Here is a 21854-nt window from a genome sequence, read left to right on the forward strand (position 1 = left end):
ATGTACCAGGAGGCAGTACAGGAAGCAAGAGAAGCTGACCCAGAAGTCAGGGCGGAAGTACAGAGACACAGGTGGGAAGGAGGCACTACAGAGCCCAGAGTTAGGCAGCTGACATGGGGACAAAGAGGAAGGTTGAATAGAAAATGACAAAAATTAGGGCTGGGGACATAGCTCAGTGGTAGCCATTTGCATACCATCCGTGAAACGCTGTGTTCTGCCTTAACATTACACACAATAAGACAAGACAAGCTATTTTTTTAAAAAAATAAAAACAGTTTATATATTTTGACATGGAATGGTCCCAAATATCTATTTGTTGCCAGAAAAATAGTGTATTTTGGATATACTATTTATGCATTTGTTTAAAATTTAAATGTGAAAATGTTTGCATATGCAAATCGTTTTTCTTTGTTTTCTCTAGAGAGTACTGTTTAAACTATTGGCTCTGGCTGTGTCTAGAAGGATCTTGAGAATATAAGTTGATTTCTTTTTATTTTTTAAAAGGGTGTGTGTGTGTGTGTGTGTGTGTGTGTGTGTGTTTGCCTGAAATATGTACTGGTGCCCTTAGAAGCCAAATGAGAGTGTCAGATTCCCTGGAGCAGGAGTTACAGGTGGTTGGCAGCTGCCTGCTGTGAGTGCTACAACCTGAACTCAGGTCCCTTGGAAGAGCAGCAAGTGTTCTTACCTGCTGAGTTATCTGTCTAGCCCCACGTCTTTAGTTTTAGTCTTTGGTTCCGGAGACAAAGACTCGCTATGCAGCCAAAGCTGGCCTTCAGCTTGCTGTGCAGGCAGACTGGCCTCAAAGTTATCGCCCTCCTGACACTGGGATTCTAAATGTATAACACTACGCCCCAGGCTGTATAGCCTTTTGTATTGTGACCATTTTCCTAATCAAATGCATTGATTTATCCAACAAATTAAATGGTATTCCAAGTGGTAGGAAGACTGGCAGCATGTTTTGTGAAACAGGTAAATAAAGAGGCAGGCCTTGTTTGAGGAAGTTGGGTTTTTTTGAGATAAGGTCTCATGTAGCCCAGGCAGGCCTTACACTTGCTATTAGACAACGACAGTCATCAACTCCAGCTCCTCCGGCCTTCACCTCCCAAGGGCTGAGACTACAGCACGCACTCCCATTCTTTGCTGGGTCTGTTTGTTTGTTTTATGACAGATGGGAAGCTACGGGTACTATCATAGTTTTCAGGGAAATTGAGTGTTCTGCCCATTCTCAGCTATACCTCGGTGTTTGGGCACTTACGTTATTACCCAAGTTATCGATCCGTGCAAACTAACCAGTTATCTGTGGCTTGGTATAGGAAGGTAGTTTGAGCCAGTTGCTTCTCATCGGAATCTAAACTTGGAAACCAAGACAGAAGTCATTAGAGTAATGAGGGCAGCAGTGGAATGTATGAGGTAGGATTAGGTTTGGGCAAGCTGAAACCGAGAGGTGGGGGTGGGGTGGGGTGATAAAGAACCTGATGAGTAAAGAAGGAGAAGCAGGCGCGGAGCCGTGTGTGTGTGTGTGTGTGTGTGTGTGTGTGTGTGTGTGTGTGTGTGTGTGTGTGTGTGTGTGTGTGTGTAGCTGTTAGGATGCAGCCCATGTGGCCACCAGGGAATGCTTGGAACAACCTGGCTTCTGATTGGGGATAGGTTTGGTCGGTTTTATAAGTAAATGAATCCAGCTTTTCTTGAAACAAACTAGACTAAGATGTAGAATACGGGCTCCCAAGTCAGAGAGATTGCTCTCCCGCTTACACGGCTCAAGGCATTTAACCTCCATCTCTTCTAGGAAAGCCACCTCGTGTCTCTGAGCTGCACCTCAGCATTACTATATATCATACTTGCACATAGAAGACAAAAACCTAGTTCAATATGGTGATTTCTGCAGTCTAAAATTCTTCCCTCCTGTCTCTTTTAGATCTTTTCCTACTTATTAGCCAAGTACACGGTAGGGAAATACATGCAGACTTGGAAGGGAACCAAATGGCATTCTAGAAAGCGATCAGACTTTTGTGGTTTCAGCAAGAAGGAGTTTTGAAAAGTTAATAACCTGGAAGACATTTCAGAGGTGTCTGCTTGTTTGTGTTCCTGCTATCCTTTCATAGCTCTTTGCAGCCACTTTAACTTGTGTGTATATATCTGTTCCTGTAAAAGCTGTGGATATTACAGCTTCTGGAACATTCAGAGCTGTTTTCTTTCTTTTTTTCTTTTTTCTTTTTTCTTTTTGGTTTTTGAGACAGGCTTTCTCTGTGTAGCCTTGGCTGTCCTGGACTCACTTTGTAGACCAGGCTGGCCTCGAACTCACAGGGATCCACCTGCCTCTGCCTCCCAAGTGCTGAGATTAAAGGTGTGCACCACAAAGCAGTCTTGGGAAATAATTCAGTACCACTAGCCTCATTAATGGGAGGGGGGGTCTAAACACAATACAGGGAATGAGCTAGGCACAGGTCTTTAATCCCAGCACTCTCGAGGCAGAGGCAGGTAGATCTCTATGAGTTCGAGGCCAGCCTGGTCTACAGAGTGAGTCCAGGACAGCCAAGGCTATACAGAGAAACCCTGTCTCGAAAAACCAAAAAGAAAAAACCCCCAAGGAGTGGACATGATTAGCTCATGTCAAGTAGCAATTGTGCGAGTCATGAACATAACCCACAGGTCCTGAGTTTCCAGCTTGTTACACAAAGCATTAAGTTACAACACTTATGCCTGGTATAATTTATGTGGAACTAAAGGCGAAGATTCAAACCATTCCTGAGATTCTAACGCTGACCTCCCGTCTCATTCCGTGTCTCTCCTTCTGTTCGTAAGCAGTATCCCGAGTGGCTTGCCAGCTGGGAAATTGTGGGGGAGTGAATGGCACAGGAGGGAAATTCTTCTCTAGTTTATTCTTGCTGTCCCTTTACTCTTGCATTCCCTCAGCATAGTCTCAGTAAAAACAATTGTTGACCAGTCTCTTAATTTGTGAATTGTTTTTGTTGAAATTGTTTAACAATATAAAGGAAACTGGGCTAAAGGAACACATTTTAATAGCCAGGGGTAAGAGTATTTTCCAAAGAAAGGCTCATAAAAACAAAGAGAAACTTGGAAAGGATAAACTTTAAGAATCTATACCCAAAAGGCTTAATATTTTACAGCTTTTTAGACACATTAATTAGCCTCTGTTTGGGTCAAGTACTGTTATCTCCATCTTTAAATGTGCTTAGGCGGATGGTAAGTGCCTGTTGCCAGAGACAACATGCACTTCACAAACAGTCCCAGAGACCCCTGAGCTGGAACCGACCTGAATGCCCCCGCCCTGAGGACTAGCTTTCATGGTACCAAAAGACACCAGGCAAACTTCCAAAGGAGGGAGGCTACCTGCCCAGCTGTGGATGCTCACGAGCCACATCAATGACCAGCATGGCACGACAACCCTAAGGGTGCAGCACTCTAATTGGACTGAAGACCTGCTCAACAAGAGGGACACCACGCCCGGTCCTGGGAACCTAGCTAACGACCCGCTGCTGGCTTGTCAAGTAGTGGTCACTGGAGGACCATCCAGAACCACTGTGCTAAGCCACCACGATCCCTAGCAACAATCTATAAACACCACTTCTCGTTCACACAGATAAGTGGAGTCCACATTCCTCATCAAGCAAACTTCTATCTGCAACAGATGGAGATGACCACAGGAAACCGCCCCCACCAAAACACACAGTTGAGGAGCCCAGTCCCAGAGGGTACATTTGCAAAACACCTCAGGCTTGGGGAACATTGCGGAAAATTGGGCCTGGAGATGGTAAGATCCAGAGGGTCAGGGAAGTTACTGTTGAGATTGTGTCTCCTACTAATGTCAGAGGCTACACTCATAACATGATTGCCCAAACATGAATGGAACAAGGGCGACACCAATGAACATGCCAAACTGCGTGGGGCAAAGGCCTCAACCCTCCACAGGGAACTACCGGCAAGGAAGGAAAGCTGCGAGGCGATGGGAGGAGCCCCCCCCCCCCCCCGATTGATTGTACAGTGCCAAACGGTGAGCTCTGAAAACGTACATACGAATAATATACGGGCTGAACAAGTCATATTTAGGAATATATATATATATATATATATATATCCATGCACAAAAACAATTAAAGGAGAGGCCACGGATTTGAAGGAGAGTGGGAAGGATTTAGAGGGAGAGGAATAAATTATAATCTCTAAAATTAAAAAGAGTAGGGAGGCTAAAGAAACGGCTCATTAGTGAAGAGCTCCGACCGTTCTTCCAGAGGATCTGAGTTTGATTCCCAGCATCCACATGGCAGCTCACTATTGTCTGTAATTCCAATTCCAGGAGAGCTGGCGTCCTCTGAGGGCACCAGGCACAAAAGTGGCTCATGTATATATGTGCAAGCAAATACCCATACACATTAATTGCTCACCAGGAAATTCAGTGGCTGAAATCACATTCCACTCAAGGAGACTACAGCCTGCCCACAAAAGGCTACATACACATAGTAACAAGGACCATGGGAGAGTGCAGTCATAAGATCCACCGCTTAATTTCTTCTACCTCATGTTTCCCAATTTTACAAATAACTTCCAAGTAAATGTACTGCCTAAGCATATGTTCAGTGACTGGGCATGGAGGCACACACCTGTAATCTCTGCACTTGGGAGGCAGAGGTAGGCAGAACTCTGTGAGTTCGAGGCCAGCCTTGTCTACAAAGAGAGTTCCACAAAAGCCAGAGCTATGCAGAGAAATCCTGTCTCAAAAAGCTAAATAGACAGACAGACAGACAGACAGACAGTGATTTCAGCTATGTGAGGTATTTAAAAGTGGCCACAGTGTCAGGAATAAAGTAGAAGGGTGGCTGAGTGCCGAGGCGAAGAGGAGAAGCCAGTGTGAAGTAACGGGCTTTAGGTTTGCAAGGTAGAATACTACAGAGCTGGACATTGGAAAATGGCTATGAGGACAGCTGGAGGTGGACAACAGTGGTGGTTGCATACTGATGTGAATCTCTCTTTTTTATTTATTTACTTGTTTATTTTGGTTTCTTGAGACAAGGTTTCTCTGGGTAGCCCAGGTTGTCCTGGAACTCATTCATTCTATAGACCAGGCCGACCTCGAACCCACAGAGGTTCCTGCCTGCTTCTGCCTCCCAAGTGCTGGGATTAAAGGCATGTGCTACCACCCCCAGGACTGCAAAGATTGGTTTAATGCTCATAGAATTCCACAAGGCAGCTCAGGTTCAGGGAAGTAGTGCAAGTCACAGGAGTTAGAAGGTTGCTCCCAAGTTTATATAATCAATTTCAGCTGCTAGGAGAGTGGGCTAGCCAGTCTCAAGAGCTGCCAGTAAGTTCTACAGGGATTCAGGGATGCAGCTTCTTTGAGTGGTGAGTCAGTGTCTATTTGGGGAGGTTTCCATGACATGCCTGCCTTTGAGTTGCTCGTACTCTTGTAATTAGCCCCTCACTCATACCTCTATAAGTAACCCAATAAATGTATCCTCTCACAAGCTAGAGAACTGACTCATTGGTCTGTTGTTAGTGCCCTTTCTGTGGAGAATAGGTGAATAGACATTTGTTCACAGCTCCCAGGAAAAGTTAGACAATACTTTTCTTCCTGAAAACTTCCCTCCTTTAGTTAAAAAAAAAGAAAAAAGAAAAATTAAATTTATATATAACTGTTTTTGTTTGTTTGTTTGTTTGTTTTTGGTTTTGGGTTTTTGGATACAGGGTTTCTCTTGTAGTCCTGGCTATCCTGGCCTTACTTTGTGGACCAGGCTGGCCTCGAAATCACAGAGATCCGCCTACCGCTGCCTCCCGAGTGCTGGGATTAAAGGCATGCGCCACCACACCTGGCTAACTAACTGGTTTTTTATGTGCACATGTGTGTTGTATATGGTAACCTGAGCAGGATGTAGATGCCTTTCTCCATGGCTCTGTACTCTATTTCCTTGAGACAGTGTCTCCCACAGAACCAGCCTGTGCCCTCTCAGGATCTGCCTGTCTCTACCCAGACCCAACTCCCAGGGCTGTAGCCATGCCCAGTTTTTTATGTAAATGCCAAGGATTCAAACTGAGGTTCTCATACCTACATAGCCAGGATCGTATCCAATGAAACATCTCTCTAGCCCTTGGTTAACCATTTTTAGTACATTTCACGGTGTTTGCTTTATATTCCCAAAAGGAAATTACATTTCCACTGTGTTCGTTCCCTACCTGCATATTGCCCAAACTCTGACAGCCTGCTGTCCCTGCACATTACTTAGACTGTGCATTTTGTATAATGGAACCATATACTACATAAGCTTCTGTGTGGCTTCTTTCACTTTGCATACTGTTTGCTTGTGAACCATTTTCTTGTACGTAGAATATTGCTGTTTCTACTTATTTGTAACCTTGTGTTGAGTAGGGCACTGCCATTATTAATGTAAAGGTTCATACCTGTAGTCATAGTCCTAAGGAGGATGAGGCAGAGAGTTGGCTATAAGATCAAGACCAGTCTGAGGCACAAAGCAAGATTCTATTTCAAAAAAAAAAAAAGTAAAAGTTTACCATCTTCTTTGACTCGTTGTTAAACATATTCATGTTTCAAGACAAAGCTCTAGATGCTTTTCATCCTGTAAAACTGAAATCCTGTGTTAGCTTCTACATCGGCATGTATTGATGATTGTGAGGCTAGCTGTGCACATATGTATGTGTACCAATGAGGTTGTAATCTCAAGATAGTGAGAACACACAATGCTGTAGAAAAGAGCTGTGGGCTGTTAGCTAGTGAAGGACTGCCCTGCACCTTGTGACCCAGCTCTTCCCTCCTATTGATGACTGCTCTGCCTGAATCCAGGCAACTACTTCTTCACTTTCATTCTCCTTTGTGCTCACTTCCTGTGGTTGCACTGTCCCTTGGTCTCCCTGCTGTTCCATGAACCCCCTGCACTTGCCAGCATCTGACTTCAGTCTACATTGGCTGCTTATTCCTTCACCAGTGTGCTTCTGTAACAGGGTTCATTCCTTGAATTAGTACTTTTTAAATTCTCAAGAGTGTGTGTGTGTGTGTGTGTGTGTGTGTGTGTATGTGTGTGTACATTTAATTTTTGACTCATATTACTGTGGCTTTCAAGAAAGCAATACAAAGTATATTACCTGGAATAGTTCCATTTACTCTTCTTCATGCAGTAAAAATTGATTGACTCATAACTGGCTCTTTAAAGGTCCTTTTGTATTCCTTTCCTCATTAAGAGGATTGACAGCTATAAGCTAGTGTTATTTATAAGCCATACCCATCAGCCATGCTGATGAGTGTCCTATTTATGGCATAATTAGCTGACTCATAAATTACTTATCAATCACTTGCCTCTAGGTGTTAGAGGTAATATATGGTGTCATTCCTAAGAATGAAGATGAGGAAACACTGTTAATACACATTGATTTGAGACCATGCTATTTCAAAATTTTAATGTTTATCCTTGCCTATTCCCAGAACAAAAACAGAACAGTGGTTTAAAAAAAGGATTTTAGAGAGTTGAAGTTGATCAACCTACTTAAAAAAGTAACCTACTTGCAAGTAATCATTTATTTGTCTAGTTAAGATTTATTAAGCATTTGTATCTATCAAACACAGGTAACAACAGTAAGGACATACAAGGCATAAATTGTATCTTTAAAGAATTTATTTATTTATTTATCTATTTTTGGTTTTTTGCGACAGGGTTTCTCTGTTTAGCCTTGGCTGTCCTGGACTCACTCTGTAGACCAGGCTGGCCTTGAACTCACAGAGATCTGCCTGCCTCTGCCTCCCGAGTGCTGGGATTACAGGTGTGCGCCACCAGCCCAGCCTAGAATTTATAATCTAATAGAAACACATCAAGTAAACAACTGAGCATAACAGAATGTGATCCTTTCCAAATGGACAGCCTAAAGAGGATAGAGATGAGGGTATAACAGTCAGATACACCTGTGGGATTGAGAATGAAGCAAAGCACCCTACAAAGAAGTTAACGTGACATGGGTTGGCAAATAAAATGAGCTTGATCTTCAGAACTCACGTTTGGGTTTTAATTTTTTTTTTGCCTGTTTGTTTGTTTTCTTTTTAAAGCAGGGCATGGTGATATATGTTTCTAATGGCTGCACTAGGAAGGCAGAGGTGGGCGAATCCTTGGAGCTCTGTCTAGTTAGCCTCACCGGCCACTTAGTAGGTGAGCCCTAAGCCAACAAGAGATCTTGTCTCCAAACCTAAGGTGGACGATGCCTTCTGAGGATACCTGACGCTGTTGTATGGCCTCATACACATGTGTAAACACATATATATGCACTCACACATACACAAACACACATACACAAAGGGTAACATTTGAAGGGAATCTGTGAGGCTACAAATGTGGCTTTATGGGCCAGGTAAGATGAGAACACTCAAAGCCCAAAGATTATGTTTCAAATAATCCGCCTGGTTATGGCAAAGTTGGAGTGCCTTGGAGCAATAGAACCATAGATTAGGAGTTAGTAAACGGCTACCTTGTCACTCTGTATCTGTGCTGGTTACTTACTGTTAACAGGAACCTGGAGGACGGGATCTTAGCTGAGGAATCTTCTTCATCAGATTGACCCGTGAGCATGTCTGTGCAGCATTTTCTTGATTCGTGGATGATATGGGAAGACCCAGCTCACTGTGGGTGGTGTCGCAGCTGGGCAGGGGGCCTGGGCTGTGTAAGACAGGAAACTGAGTAAGCCAGTAAGCAGTGCTCCTGTGTAGTCTCTGCTTGGGTCTTTATCTCCAGCTTTTTGCCTCAAGTGTCTTCCTTGGCTTCCTCTGATGATGGCCTGGGAGAGTTAACACTGATGGTCAAGTTGACATCAATTTTAGGATACAGAACCATGCACAGACAAACCTCTGGGTATCTCTGTAAGGGAGTTAGTTCCTCAGTTGGTTTAACTGAGATATGAAGACATCCTAGCTGTAGGCAGCCATGTTCCACAGGCTGAGCACCTGTGGACTGAGCACCAGAACTCATCTCTCTGTTGCCTTAATGTGGCTGTAACGAGGCCAGCTGCTGTGCCATGACTGTGCCCATAATCTGTCAGCCAGAATAAATAACCTGCTCCTTATGCTGCTTTAGCCAAGAGTTTAGTCATAGCAATGAGAAAGGAAACTAATTCAGCCAGTGAAGACCTTTAGATAAGATAGTGTCACCACGGCGGGGTGTGGCAGAGCACTCCTTAATTCCTGCATTCCAGAGACTGAGGCAGGTGGATTTCTGTAAATTCGACTTCAGAACTGGCCTGGTTCACTTAGTGAGTTCCAAGCTAGCCAGTCTACGAAGTAAGACCATGTCTTTAAAAAAAAAAAAAATAGTAGCATCAGTTTCCTTGACCGTGTTGTTAGTGATGAGTTAGAAAGATGGAACTAGAATTCCACTCCGTAGTCCGGATCAGCAATGCAGAGACTCTGAGCTATGAACACAGCAATTAAGACGCAGAGCTGAACCGGCTGAGAAATGTCAGAAGCTACAGGACTCGCCGGTCACTTGTCGATGGAGGGATGGGGACAGGAAGCAGTTTGGGACATCTGTCAGAGTCTCAGGTGCCTGCAAGAATGAGTAAGAGGGGCCTCTGAGGAACCACACAACTGCATGTGAGTCTTGCTGGGACGCTTGCTGCTCATTGGTAGGCACTTCCTTATTCAATTTTAAACATTTATCCTCTCATATATTGCATCCCAACAGCAGTCTCCGCTCCACTCCTCTCCTTCAGTCCCTCCTCCCCCGCCCTCCCCTCCTCTTGCATTTCCCTTCAGAAAAGGGCAGGCCTCCCAGGGACAGCAACCAAACACGGCATGGCAAGATGCAATACGACTAGGCAGCTATTAATCACCTTCTGGTTTTTGTTTTGTTTTGTTTCAAAACAGTGCTTCTCTGTGTTGCTTTGGCTGTCCAGGACTCAATTTTAGACCAGCCTGGCCTCGAACTCATAATAGAGATCTGCCTGCCTCTGCCTCTCTGAGTGCTGAGATTAAAGGCCTGCACCACCAAGCCTGACTCACATTCTGTATTTTTGTTTGTTTGGTTTGTTTTTGGGTTTTCTTGACAGGGTTTCTCTGTTTTTAGCCTTGGATGTCTTGGACTTACTGTGTAGACCAGGCTATCCCTGAACTCTAAGAGATCCTCCTGCCTCTGCTTCTGACGTGCTGGGAGTAAAGATGTGCACCACCACGCCCCTGGTCAGGGGGACATTTAAAAAATTTGGATACCTTAAAAACCTTGAGTAACAGTAAACAGATGCAAACGAGAGAGGGGGGGGAGAAGAAGAAGAAGAAGAAGAAGAAGAAGAAGAAGAAGAAGAAGAAGAAGAAGAAGAAGAAGAAGAAGAAGAAGAAGAAGAAGAAGGGTATGATGATATGACGTGAGTGAACTGCTGCTGATTGACCAGCTACTGAAAATGATAGGCTTAAAGGCAGAGTTTCTTTAACTCTTTTAGAAAATATAATGCCAAATGATTTTTTTTTTATTAGCAAACTTTTACATTGTCTGTAGACTATTACCAAGATTTTTTTTTTTTTTTTTGGTTTTTTGTTTTGTTTCAAGACAGGGTTTCTCTTGTAGTCCTGGCTGTCCTGGGCTCACTTTGTAGACCAGGCTGGCCTCACAGAGATCCCCCTGCCTCTGCCTCCCAAGTGCTGGCATTAAAGGCATGAGCCACCACACCCTGTGGGGATTTCTGAGGAAATCTCTTCCAGGCAGTTAGTAGGAAGGATTTCCCAGCCTACCATATATAATGAACTCCTGATAGAATCTAAAGCATTTGAAATAGCAAGAAAGTTTGGACTTGAATACAGTATTGGATGTCAAACTTAGTTACATATTAGAATTTGTGTGTGGGTGTGCGCGCGCACGTGCACACACACACCATAGAGAGTGGCACTATCACTAGGTGTGGCCTTGTGGCAGTAGGTGTGGTCTTGTTGGAGGAAATGTGTCACTGTGGGGATGGGCTTTGAAGTCTCATATGCTCAAGCTATGCCCAGTGTGGCACACAGTCTCCTTCTGCTGCCTGTAGATCAAGATGTAGAACTGTTGGCTCCTGAAACACCAGGGCTGCCTACACGTTGCCATCCTTCCCACCATGATGACAGTGGACTATACCTCTGGAACTATAAGCCAGCCCCAAATAAATGTTTCCATTTCTAAGATTTGCCATAGTCACGGTGTCTCTACACATCAATAAAACCACATGTGCATATGTGCATGTGTTCATGCTTGTGAGCGTGTGTTGTGTTTGTGTTACTGGGATTGAATTCAAGGCCTTGTACATGCTAGGCAAGAATTCTGTTATTGATCTGTATCTCCCTCTCAGCCTATGGGTCTTTAGTCAACATGATACCCAGGCCCCAATCTAAAGCAATAAAATTAGAGGCTCATCCTAGTTGTGTCGTCCACATTTCCAAGGTTGAAAATCACTGGCCTACTGAAATTGGAGTCACTTGAAAAAAATTAGCAGTTAGGCCCCTCTTAAGGGCAGCCTACTAAGCCTACTTAAGCCTTCCTCTCTGTCCCAGTTATGCTAGGTTCTAGTATCTTCCACTTGTCCCATTTGCCACATAGGCAGTGCGATAGCCTACTGATACAACTACTACTCATCATTTGTGGGCATGTGACATCCAAGACATTCTTAGAGGTTTTTACCGCCTGGTATTCATGCCCCCCTCATGAGCTTTTTCTACTTCATATTAAGGTTGGTCCATGTGACACAGAATACAAGAGAAGTGATAGTGTGTCACTTTGAGGACTGGATCAAGAAATGACATGGTCACTTCTGACTTTCACCCTTGGATGTCTCATTGACTGAAGCTAGCTGTTGTGCATAATGATAGCCAGTCCAGTCCATGGAAAAATAAAGAGGTGACACCTCCCAACAGCCAGCACAACCTCGCTGTGGGAGTGTGCCTCCGGAGCTGAGTCTCTACCCTAGCCAAACCTACCGCTGACTGCACTCGTGGTGACAATGACGAGTTCAGGGGTCAGAGCCGTTTAGCTATGCTGCTCCTTATGGAAACCATAAGCGATTAATAAGTATGTGGTGTTGTAATTAATTCACTCAGCAGGGTTGTATCAATGCCCTGTCTCTGCCCCAGAAACAAAGCCTGAGCTCCTTGCCCTGAAGCCACAGAGCCATTAATGACTTCCCATTCTTCGTTGGCAGGCTTGAATATTTTGTCTCTGGCTTGAGGAATCCCTTGTCTGTTTTATGCCCATGAAACTTTCTTTTCAGTCTTTGTAATAAACATCAGAAAATTTGAAGATTAGCTTTTTTTCATGTTATAATCACTCCTGAGATGATGGACACGTGACCAGCTCCTTGAAGCCATGGAGATGTAAAGGGAGGGAGAGCTATACTACTGTATTAGAATTACCAATGTGTGCTTAGTGCTTACTATGGTCTTTGGATATAAAAGTTACTGTCTCTTATTTGAATTCCTTAAATAGAGAGACCCTGACTTTAAAAAAAGGGGGAGGGGTTGGTTTTTTGAGACTGAGTTTTTCTGTGCAGCTCTGGCTGTCCTGGAACTCACTGACTAAGCTGGCCTCGAACTCCTACAGATCCTCCTGCCTCTGCCTCCTGAGTGCTGCAATTAAAGGCAGGTGCTACCGCCATCTGGCAGAAATTTAATTCTTAGTAGAAAAATAAATCACATTCATAAAAATGATAATGAGCTAAATTATTATATGGTATCAAACAAATAGTTCGAAGGATAAGTGTATATTTTTGCAAATAGTACAACAGAATTACCAACTAATGATAAGGAAATAATATACTTTTCAAATAGGTCAGAAAGTACTTGTTGCTAAAGTGAACTTAAGCAATTTATAGCTATGCTGGTTAGGTTTTGTCAACTTGACACAAACCTAGACGTACCTGGGAAGAGAGCGTCTCCGCTGAGGAACTGCTTTCATTGGATTGTCCTGTAGGTGGTCTGTGGGGCATTTTCTTGGTTAATGGGTGGTGCAGAAGGGCCCAGCCCACTATGGGTGGTGTCACCCCTGGGCAAGTGATCCTGCATGATATAAGAAAGAAAGTTTAGCTGGCTTAGGGGTACATAAATTATGCTTTGAAATTATAAGTAATTGTTGTTTAACATTATAGTTTATATAACCTAGTCTAACAAATATGCATATCTAGAATGCCAAAAAGGAAGCAAAAATAGAAATATGTTTTAGTATTATAAAGTAAACATTCTGACTAATAATGGTATGCTAGGTTATTTGTACCAGTCTTGCTAAAAATAACTTTTAAAATGCTGACAAATGTGAAGACATAATTTAAAAGCACTGGAGAGAAAATTGGAGCCCAGAAGAGTTAGCACAGAAACCATTTGCTAAAGACCTTAGCTGGGTGTAGTAGCGCACGCCTTTGATCCCAACACTTGGGGAGCAGAGGCAGGTGAATTGCTGTGAGTTTGAGGCCAGCCTGGTCTACAAAGTGAGTCCAGGACAGACAGGGTGACACAGAGAAACCCTGGCTCAAAAAAACAAAACCAAAACAAAAAACCCACCACAGCAAAAAGACATGTATTGACCTGTAGCAAATTCCAGCTTCAATTTTGATAGCAAAGGGACAAAGCCTGGCCACCAGCACTGGGAGAGTAGCAGGCAGTGCGCGCTCGGCAGGAAGCTGGGCCTTTGAGAGAGCACTGGGACAAGGATAAACCAGCGCGCAGTGCTAAGTTCTTGTTAGCATTAGCTAGAAGACTGAAGGTGACGTCAGGACTTACCAGAGTGAAGGGGTTCTGGTTCTAATTGGTGGTACGCACAGGCTCTAGCAGTAATAAAAATTAGTAAACAAAGCCCTTCTTTTGAGGAAGTTAGCTCGGTGTTTGGCCTTACAGGATTATTTTCAGTAATTCCCCCAATGAATAGTACTTGGAGATAACAAGGTGTAACACTGTGCAAACTGCAAAGTGGCCAGACCTCCCTCTTCTGCCTTTTATGGTCTCTTTATCAATCACAGCTTTGGCTGCGCTTGGTTCCTCTGGGTAGTGTTTTAAAATATCTAATCACAAAATTGCTTCTGCTTTCTAATCAATAGTAAAGCCTGGCTTCCTTTAACACCCCTCAGATTTACCTAAGAAACCCCACTGTGGTGTAATGAATGAAAATGGCCCCCGTAGGCCATAGGGAGGGGCGCTGTTAGGAGGTGTGGCCTTGTTGGAGGAAGTGTGTTAGTGGGAGTGGGCTTGAGGCTTCAGAAACTCAAGCCAGGCCCAAGGTCTCTCTCTCTTCCCGCTAATCCACATGTAGAACTCTCTGCTCCTCCTCCAGCACCGTGTCCACCTGCGTGCCACCATGCTTCCTGCCCTGCTGATAATGGACTGAACCTCTGAACCTGTAAGCCAGCCCCAATGAAATGTTTTCCTATATAGGCGTTGCTGTGGTCATGATCTGTCTTCACAGCAATGAAATCCCAACTAAGACACTTACAGTGTTTCGTTTCTAATACCACCTTTAATGGAGATACCCAATGTTCCCCATAATTGATGTTCTGTTTATTACAGAAAGCAATAGACCCCACTTGCTCAGGTTGCTTGCTGCCTATTCCTGTAGTAGTTACCCGAGGGGCATTGGTGGTAAGTTACTTACAGGTGCCAGGGTTTCTGAGAAGAGGTCATCTCTGCCTGGGCTTGTGATATGCTCGGTGAATATTGAGTTCTGTTGTCACAGAAGGGAAGGACCATGATTAGCCCGTCATCTTTTTTTCCAGTCTAAAAGGCAAAGAAAGGCAAAAGGCTTTTACACATCTATCCAAAACAAATGTGTCCTCAGAGGCAAGCATGAGCTTGGAGACAAGTTGTAGATGCAATCCCTTTCAGAGAAAGAGCAAGCTACCCCAGGTGAGGACAGCATAGACCCAACAAAGGTGGGCGGCACACTTACAAAATAAAAGTCAGTTGGATCAAAACCAAATTCAAAGAACATGTTGTAGAATAAGACTTCCTTCATAAGGTCCAAACCCACGAGAGCAAACAAAGTGACTGTTGGTGGCAAAAGCTGTGCACTGCTAACTCCGAGGCCCTGAGTAAGAAAAAGGGGTGGGGCTGGCTCTTCCTGGGAAGTGAGCGAATGGTTAGTGCCAGCCTTGCAGAGGAGGCAGTGTCTTTCCTCTGAAGAACAGATGGGAGTCTACTCACTTAAATGTAGGTTTAAGAGAGCAATGGGTGGACACAACAAGGACATATGCTCAACCAAGTTCATAGCAGCTTTATTTGTAATAGCCAGAACTGGGAAACAACCTAGATGTCCCTCAGTCAAAGAATGGATAAAGAACCTGTAGTACATTTACACTATTGAATACTACATAGCTATTAAAAACAAGGAAATACTGAAAATTTCAGGCAAATGGAGGGAACTAGAAATGATCATCCTGAGCGAGTTAACCCAGACCCAGAAAGATACACATGACATATACTCACTTATAATTGGATATTAGCCCAACGTGGATGTCCTCTGAGAGCCTTCACTTAACCGGAGATTGGGATAGATACTGACACTTCCTATTGGGACTCTAGGTGAGAGAGGTAAGGAAGAATAGGGAAATAGAAGGATCCAGAGGGTCTGAGAAACCTACAAGAAGACCATTAAGGCTGGCGAGTCTGGACCAGGCAGGTCAATCCAAACTGCTGTACCAACCAAGGACAGTGCATGCAATAAACCTAGAACTCCTATCCAGGTTTAACCAATGGATAGCACATTCTCTACAATTGTGTGGAGAGCAGGGACTGACTTGGACATGAACTCTGTTGTCCCCTATATGACCACTTTCCTTTGGTGGGGAGTCCTGGTGACACTCAGGAAGAGACCTGATGGGCTGTGATCTTATAGTGGGGGATGAGGTCCCCTTCTGTCACAGACTTAGGGGAGGGGAATAGGATGAAAGAGGGAGGGAGGGGAGAACAGGAAGATACAAGTGAGGGGATAACAATTGAGATCTAATCTGAATAAATTACTTAAATAAAAATAAAAAAAATTTTTAGAAGAGAGCAATGGGTGGATGGATTTACAGATCCCCCTTGCATTTAATATAGTAATGCAAATGTAGTAATAAAAAATAACATAAAAAGTGCTCCAAGGGGCTGGCTGGAGAGATGGCTCTGCAGTTAAGTCACTGCTCTTCCAGAGGACAGGAGTTCAGCTCCCAGCACCCTCATCAGGTGGCACACAATTGCCTGTAACTCCAGTTCCAGAGGATTCAGCTGCCATCTGGCTGCTGGCACCTGCACCCAAGACACATACCTGTCCCCCATACACATAATTAAAAATAAAACTTTAGACAATGCTTACAATGTGAAGAGTTTTTTTTTTTTAAGAGAGTGCTTGCTTAACACGCATGACATTGTGGCTTCAACCTCTAGAAGAAATTAAGTGATAGATAAATAAAAATAGACAGTTGCCACTGGTGTCAAGACTTTCCTGTCAAGAAGTTATGTTTGACCTCGCAGGCCAGTTTTTTTATATTTCTGTTTATTACTGGTAAGTTTATTTGAAGGTTACTCATGTCATTTAAAGAAATTACAAGAAACAGTACTGGGTTCACTACTTAAGCCACAGAAAGTCACGTGACAAATAATATCTGACATCTCTTTCCTTGTCCTCTCTATTCTCCTCCTCCAGGGTCTCATGTGGCCTCAAACTTGCTCTGTAATAAAGGATGGCGTTCCCAATTACTGGGAGTACAGGTGTGTGTCTTTATGCCTGGCTTTTGGCCTGTAGAAAGAATTATGTGGCCCACTGAGTTTCTTTCTTTCTCTTTTGTTTGTTTGTTCATTTTTTGAGACAGGGTTTCTCTGTGTAGCCCTGGCTGTTCTGGAACTCACTCTGTAGACCAGACTGGCCTTGGACTCACAGAGATCTGCTGCCTCTGCCTCCCTACTGCTGCGATCAAGGCATGCATCACTACCTCAGTATGAGGAACTTTTCTAAAGGGTCTTTGCATGTCAATGACCATTTACTTTGCATGTATATTTCCAACTAAACAATATAAGACCCATAATAGGTGAAAATCACTTTTATCCTGTACTCTAATTCTGTATTTATTATATTTTCCAAGCATATTTTAACCTGTTCCAAAACTACATTTCCAAATGTTATGTTTATATAAATGTATATATGTGCATATTTCTAAATGTACACACATCATATATGAATACAGATGTGGCTAAATATATTAAATGCCATGCACATCTTTAATCTCAGCACTCAGAAAAGCAGAGGCAAGATATCGCTGAATTTGAGGCCAGCTGGTCTACATAGCAAATTCCAGGCTAAGGCTATAAAGCGAAACACTGTCTCAAATACATACATATATTGGCTACTTTACTTTTTTTACTTTTTTATTTTTTTGAGACAGGCTTTCTCTGTGTAGTCCTGGCTGTCCTAGACTCATTTTGTAGATCAGGCTGACCTAAAACTCACAAAGATCTGATGCCTCTGCCTCTTGAATGTTGGGATTAAAGGCATATGCCACCACAAGCGGCCTTTACTAGGTTTTTATATCTTCCTCCCTTTCAACCCTTATTTCACCTCATTCCCTTCCAGCCTCCCAATACTAGGTAGGAAGAGAAAGAAGGTTAGACAGAAAAGGGAGCATAGGCCTAAAGATTAGAGGCATTGAGTTCCTTGGGGAGAGCCCAGTCTTTGTTATCAGAATATGTCCAAACAACAACCAACAAACCAGCAATAGCAAATGTAGCTGCAGGGACTAGCAGCAGAAGAGGCAACAGCGGGGCAGTGGGGGGTGGGGAATATCTGTGTAACAGCCACTGTAATTTCTCTCAGGGCTTTCCCATTTATGCTCTCTTCAGAGTCCCCAGAAGCAAACTATCTGCAACTGGCAAAGTCACACTCCTCCTAGAGCACAAGATAATAATAGTTAATGACTGTGGATAATCTGAAGCAGCCTTGTATCCCACACCTGGAATTAAAACAAAAACATATTCACATAACATAACTGGGTTTTAAACGAAACTAAAATTCTCATCGTGTGTGTGTGTGTGTGTGTGTGTGTGTGTATAATCAGATTTTTAAAGTTTTAACACATGTAGACCGACAATTCTTTTTTTTCCATTTTTAAAATTTTTTACATATACATTTATATTATTACACACACGTATATATAATATATTACCTATAGCAAGAAGAACCATTACACAATCGGGACTTATATAAATGTTACATTCTTAGTGTTTTGGCTATTTGTATTTGACAGCCTTGAAGAAGACATCTTTCCTATCTTGGTGCATCTAAATTTCTGAATGTAAATCAATCTCCATCACATATTGTCATTATCAACTTAGAAAGCCTATCTAGACCTAACAACATCTTAACCCCTAAACAACTAAGCTTCATTGTAAAACTAAGCTACCTGGTCTTCAACTCCCTCAGAGAATTGAGAAGGAATAAACTTGATTACCTGAGTATGCTGGGAGTGCAGGTTAGTAGCTTTCCAAATGAAAATATGACAGAGTCAGCTTTCTACCTGAATAGTCACCTAAAACTCTATAACGTTGGAGCATCTTCTTCAGCCTTCTGACCCAATATATCTGACAGACATATTTGTGAGGCAGGAACTATTGAAGACTTGCTTACCCTGTCTTGGCAGAGTTTGGCCGTCGACTCTGCCTATGTCCAAGCTTGCCCTTTTTTTTAAGGCAGAATTCTGTCTGTGGTAGAAATGAGGTGTTAATTCAGCTGAGCTGATAGCCAGAGTCACCACCACAGTTGGTGACTCTGGCTTTGGGTGTGAGCGGTTGAAGGCTTGCCTGAGGGTGGAGGACGGGTTGTAAGATGGCTCGTTTGCATGGGTGTTGGCTTCTTGCTGTTTCTTGGCCAAAGCCCTAAGTTCCTTTCTTCTTGGCCTCTCTATTGGGGCTCATGACACAGCTTTTCCACATCATGTGGTCCAAGAGGGTATGAGTGATAAACTGTGGGGCTTGCAATGATCCACTCCCCCAAATTACAGTGTGTTGCTTGCTCGTCACAAGTAAAGTCTCGAAGTCCATGTCATACTGAGGAAGGGGAATTGGTCTCCAAACTCAAGGGAGTATTGTTAACACGTGTATTTTGTTATTATCACAGACGATGTTTAATCTTTGACATTGTAGGTTTTGATGTAGCGTTATTATACTTCCACCCCTGTCTGGGCTTCCCCTACCTATCCAATAAACTTAGGTTCCTTCCTTTGGCTAAGTATAAGGGCAGTGCTTTAATTACTATGAGTATGTAAGTAGCATTCATTGGAAGACCTAGCAACATACTTGTGATACATTTTTTTCCTTAGGCCCTGTCTTACCTTTTTTTTTGAGTTTCTAATCCTTCCCATTATCATGTCCTGATTCCTACTTATTTTTTTGGCACAGGGTTGCTTATAAATTCCGGAGATCTGCATGTCTCTCTGCCCTTTGAGTATTGGGATTACAGATGTGTGCTGCATGCCCAGCTGTTACGGAGGCCCTGGGGATACAAAGTCCATTCCTCACTCTGGCATGCATGTGGTGGCCACGATAACTCCTCAGCTCCCTGCTGGCTCATTTTATCCATCTCTCTCACTCCTAGCTGCCTTTCCTCGCTGGCTTTCTGCTTTCCATATTTAGAAACCTACCAGTATCCCTTGACCCTTCTTTCATTCGTCTGTTGTTTTTGTCCTTGTGACTTTATTTGGTGAATTCATAGTCGTTATCCTCCTGTCTCAGCCTCGGGTGCCCACTGTGGGCAGCACCATTCCTAGGCTGGGCTCTAGATTGTATAAGAGTGAGAAAGCAGGTTGAGTACCAAGAGAGCAAGCAAGCGAGGAGCAACGTTCTTGTTCTCTCTGGTCTTGACCATGGATGGGCTGTTTTAAGTTCTGCCCCAACTTCACTGCAATAATAACTGCAGTCTGGATGTAAGCCAAATAAACCCTCTCCCTTGCTGCTGCCTGATGCCCTGTTGCTCTCACTTTGTAGACCAGGCTGGCCTCGAACTCACAGTGATCCTCTTGCCTCTACCTCCCAAGTCCCTGTTGCTTTTCATCAGGCTATTTTATCACAACAGAAATGAAACTAGAGCAATGGGTATTAAACTTTTTAGCCTTTTGTTTATGTTATTAAAGTGTAATAACTGGGGGTTGGGGATTTACCTCAGTGATGGAGCACTTGCCTAGCAAGTGCAAGGCCCCGGGTTCGGTCTTCAGCTCTGGAAAAAAAAAAAAAGACAAAGTGTAATAACTGTTACTTTCTACGTAGTGAGAGGGAAGGCTAAGGCAAAGGGCAGGAGCGATCTGAGCTGTGGCCAAGAGTGGTGGTGAGAATGGCCTACAGATTTGTCCTTAGAATTTTTAGGCATTAGGTAAACAAGAAAAACCTGATAAAATGCTATATTTATGAGAGAAAAACAAACACACTGCTTTAGACAAGCATAGCTAGTGTTCTTAATAAAGCTGAAGAGAAAATGCCTTCTAAAGGTCTCTGCATAGCAGTCTGGTTTGTAAAGAACATGTCACTATGGGCATAGGACAGCTCAGCGGTAGGGCACTGGCCTAGCATGTGTAAGATCCTGCCTTTGATCCCACAGCCTTCTCAGCCCATAAGAAGAACATATTATCAGCTGGGCATGGAGGTTCACACCCACTATAATTCCGGTTGAGTCAGGGGGATCATGAGTTCTTTGGGGCCAGCCCAGGCTACATGTGATGCCCTGGTCTCCAAAGTGGGGGTGGGCGAACAAACAAAGGCAACATGTCACACTTTGTAGCTGAAAATACAGGTTAAAGGCTGTTTTCGAATATCTGTACAGACAGATGTGACAGCCACCACAGCAATTACTGTGTTTCTCACCATTGATACTAATGTTTGATTTTTTTTCCCTAACTAATCTATTTGAAGTTTAAAGATGACAGACCTCATAAAAGGGCTTGGATCTCAATTTTATTAGAAACAGAAAGTATGACTGCAAAGTCTAAACAGGGTGCGTGAGAGTCCTGGCTCTCCTGGTGACTGCCAGCTGGGCCCAGGCGAGTGCAGCAGCGCTTTCATTAGGGTCTTCTCAAGGACAAGTGTGTTCAGGTTCTGACTGACAAGAATCCTATCTCAAGATGCCTTCAGATAGTCAGATCAGATCAACCACAGCCAGATAGAAACTTCAGAGGCCACAGCAAAAGTATATCATATTGTTTGTGTTTGTACTACAAATCCAAGAAACAATTTTTTAAAATTAAAATGAAGCATATAACCAAATGATTTATAGTATTAATTAAAGAACTAGCCTGTGGTATTTGGTGAGATATGATATAATATAGTATAATATAATATAATAATATTGTACAGATTTCTGCCTGAGCCTTTTACTGTTTGGAGGTCACAACCATAGCTGGCACTACTACGACACAGTAGGAACAGCCAACCAGGCCAGTGTCTTAGCATCTCTTGTGAGTGCAGATTGTCCAATGTTTTCTTCTAGTTTAAGCTTTAGTATTAAAAACCCAGACACACTGGCTTGAATTAGGTGACTAGTTAAGAAAAAGAATAGTTTGACAATGTGTAATTACTTATCTATTTTTTTCCTAAGAATTTTGTAAACTATAATAAAGGTGTGACTTTTAAAAACCCTGAAGTTTATAAATAGAGTAGTGGGAGCAGAATACACAAGAATCATGAGTAATCAAAATGGAAATCTAAGTGTTACTCGGTGCTAAAACTAAGGGGGAAAAAGAACAAGAAAGAACAGAAAGAAGAAAGCTCTGGAGTTATTGGCAAAAAGGAAAATATAAGTTGCATAGTTTTTATTTTTAAGATGATAACTTTTTATGGGTATGTGTGAGTAAGCTGCTGCGTGGGTGTGGGGCCTTGAACCCAGATCTTCTGTAGGAGC

At 43.1% G+C, this 21854-nt stretch overlaps 1 protein-coding gene and 1 pseudogene across 2 annotated transcripts in view; both read left to right on the forward strand.

The window, feature by feature from the left end:
• The window catches only part of LOC311600521 (large ribosomal subunit protein eL34-like), a 127529-nt pseudogene extending 107360 nt beyond the window's left edge, over positions 1–20169 (forward strand). Inside the window, exon 2 of the transcript XR_014783634.1 lies at positions 20153–20169. The product of XR_014783634.1 is annotated as a large ribosomal subunit protein eL34-like (transcript). The remainder of the gene's footprint in view (positions 1–20152) is intronic.
• LOC311600522 (uncharacterized protein) overlaps positions 1–21854 on the forward strand; it is an 83299-nt gene that overhangs the window by 3123 nt on the left and 58322 nt on the right. The gene's annotated exons all lie outside the window — the stretch shown is intronic.

This window comes from Acomys minous, assembly GCF_964271855.1.
Source record: "Acomys minous genome assembly, chromosome: 6".
NCBI classification, from domain to species: domain Eukaryota; kingdom Metazoa; phylum Chordata; class Mammalia; order Rodentia; family Muridae; genus Acomys; species Acomys minous.